Source organism: Haliotis asinina, chromosome 6 (assembly GCF_037392515.1).
Source record: "Haliotis asinina isolate JCU_RB_2024 chromosome 6, JCU_Hal_asi_v2, whole genome shotgun sequence".
In the NCBI taxonomy this organism is placed as follows: Eukaryota; Metazoa; Mollusca; class Gastropoda; order Lepetellida; family Haliotidae; genus Haliotis; species Haliotis asinina.
In genome coordinates, this window is record NC_090285.1 from 42,571,886 (window position 1) to 42,575,134 (window position 3,249).

Genomic DNA, 3,249 nt, shown 5'->3' on the forward strand with positions numbered 1-3,249 from the left:
TTTTCATTTTCTCCTTTTTTATGTATATTTTTTTTTATTTGTTTGTATTTCCACCACAAGGTGCATGTGTATCATTGACATCGGAAAGTCATGATACATTCTATTTCGTTTTGAATGGGCAAACTCCTGCATGCCTGAATATGCTTGTGAACGATTTGTTCTTACACACTTACATACCGAGGACTTTTCAGTTATACTTCTCACCATTTTCCCCCGTCAGTTCACTCGACTACTCATCATCTACTCTGAAGGCATGTATGTTTCATTCGCCACATGAAAGTGTCACTGTACTCCGACAATCAAACATGTCATTTACGATCTTACTTTCGTATATTAAAGGCTGCTTATGTCACATCACAATGTTGTTTGTATCAGGTCTCAGCGCACAACTCTTTGCCTATGCAGATGAGATAATAAGGAAAAGGTAAATCGCATTGAACGCCTGCTATAGGATTCACTGGTTTGCTGTAGGAAAATTACTTTCAAATCTGTGACAGCAAGCCCACAGTGATTCCCTGCTTTCTAAACACACATGGCATGACGATGCGGCTGGGTGGTGAATCAGTCAGCTATTTTATGTTTGCAGTTCTAGCTAGGTCACGCAGACGTACTTTACATGTATTAGACAGTATTTCCGTACCTTTACTTTGACACATAACAGCAGTGTTGCAGGCATTGGGGCGAATGTCAAACGCACACGCCTCACACGACCAAGGGTGCACAACTCTTGTCGCCCTAGTCCTGCATAGGCGAGGTGTGTGTCGGTAAAACACCCGGTGGATGTCAACGTGCTTGTGGAGATACATGTACACACATAAAAGGAAATCTGTATTGACGATATCTGATATCATCAACACTTTACATGATACATATACAATTTGCATTCTTTGCTTCACATCTTGCTTTGTTTATGTTAAACTTTTGTAGTCTTTGCGTTTATTTTCCTTTGTTTATTTTAGGGTCGGGTATCTGGCTTGAGTGTAATGTGTATGTGGGGTTATGTATTTTGATGGGTCTAAGTGAAACAAAACAAGACACACCGGCCATTAGATGGGGTAGGGTTTGGAACGCCCACTATCATATCAATGTAGGAACATACTTATCAAATCCTTCTTTGCTCAATGCTGTATATGCTTTTGCTCAATGTATATGGTTTTACCGACACCTACCTTGGGCAACGGTTTCTTTGCCTCACCTTTACGGTTAAGGCTCATTTTGTAATTATGATCAGTCTAAGCCATCATTCACACTATACCTGCTATCGCTGACACGCATTCTTTGTTATTTCTATGCTGCTGAAATAAATGGCATTGTTTTGTTATCAGTGTTTTCAAGTTTTCTTTTGGGGTATTTGGATGGCCCTGAAAAGGGCCTTTGGACCACAGAAATGTGGAGCGAAGGCGAGACAAAGAGACCTTAGGCCTTCTTTGGCTTGGTGGCCTTCTTCTTGGGGGTCTTGACCTTCTTGGGTTTGGCAGCTGCCTTCTTAGGGGTCTTTGCCTTCTTGGGCTTGGCTGCAGCTTTCACCTTCATTGGTGACTTGGCGGCCTTCTTAGCGGCTGTCTTTGGCTTCTTGGCAGCAACTGGCTTCTTGACTTTCTTGGGAGATTTGGCAGCCTTCTTTGGCTTGGCAGCAGGCTTAGCCTTCTTGGGTTTTTCGGCTTTCTTCACCTCGCCAAGACGGAAGGACCCAGCAGCTCCAGTTCCCTTTGATTGCTTCAGTGCACCATTCTTGACTCCATTTTTCAAAGCAACCTTGACGCGAGCATTGATGGCGACCTGGTTGTCACCAACTTTGTAGTTGGCCAGGATGTATTTCAGTATAGCCTGTCGGGAAGAACCACCCCTCTCCTTCAAGGATGAAATAGCTTTCTTGATCATATCCACATAGGTGGGATGTGCGGCAACCTTCTTCGGCTTGGCAGCAGCTTTCTTCTTGGGAGTCTTGACAGCAGCGGGGGCAGCAGCAACATCAGCCATAGTGGTAGGTTTGAGTGCAGAAAGTCACGTCAGCTACAAACGGAGCACGGAGAGCGAATGCCTCTCCCCGACAGCCAGCCCGGGTGATACTACAGAGGCGCGGACGTCGGAGGAGACACCCTGCATGTTGTGGCTGCTAGCTGCTAGCTCGGGAGCGTGTGTGCTTTCTCGTGCATTTGTATCCGAATAATCACTTCTTATTCGAGGAAAGTTTCTATTTTAACTTCATGACTGGATGCAAAAATCATTTGGCTACATGTCTGTTACAATAACAACACTCACAGGTGAATGGTGAAGCCACACGGGCTATTTTCAGTGAAGCCATCGAGGCAAAAATGTAGACATCGTTCGTTTCAAAAGTACATTTCGAGGCTTTAGACTCAAATTCAATCATTTCAAATGTTGTATGTCGTTTCTCAAGATATCTAACTATGAAGGTAAACCCCAACATAACTCATTACTGCCTCTCAGACGCTAAAACAAGCACCCAAACAAAGGCAATGAAGCACGTTTATCTGACAAGTTCGCCATTTTGCGAGAGAAAACATTCGACACTGTTACTGAACACATGATCTGGGGCACTACATTTACTGTTGAAATTTGCTTTTTGCCTCATAAGTAAGTAGCTAGGATGTTTCTTTCAATGAAACGGTGTTCCAAGACGCGAATCTCGGCACACAAACGGGGCGCGAACCCCAGTATGTAGAGTAAGATGGACATCTATTATACAAGACGCTGTACAGAACGATACCAGCAGTCGATCGTCACAGATTAACTATTTTTGCCTGCCACGATTAACCCGACTTTCTTGACATCACGACAGTATGGGCCGTCATCGTTTTCATATTAATTTTATTCGAAAAACAACATAGGCTGCATGCACGATCTCTATTGGGCGGGCGAAAACTGGATGTTTGGGGCGAGGGGGCGGGCGAAGTAGTGTGTCCTTTCTCGCAGCAGATGCGCACAGAAACAGCGTTCATATGTATCACAAGTACCAAATACTTGCCAGATACTGTAAAGATAACACTCCAACATGAAAACACATGATTGTGTAAACCCACTGAAAATGCGAGGATGCTGTTTGATCGCAATGTCCCTTCCCCACTACCCCGTGTGTATATGTAGCCGAAGTTTGCCTGTTAGCGTTGTCTACGGCCATACCACGTTGAAAACACCGGTTCTCGTCCGATCACCGAAGTTAAGCAACGTCGGGCCCGGAGAGTACTTGGATGGGTGACCGCCTGGGAACACCGGGTGCAGTAGACA

The 3,249-nt window shown here is 44.7% G+C and overlaps 1 non-coding gene across 1 annotated transcript; it reads left to right on the forward strand.

Annotated features, from left to right (window-relative positions):
* The first annotated feature begins 3,130 nt into the window (after window positions 1-3,130).
* Window positions 3,131-3,249, forward strand: LOC137288298 (5S ribosomal RNA). The gene has a single exon (XR_010957077.1). It is a non-coding gene; the product is annotated as a 5S ribosomal RNA (ribosomal RNA).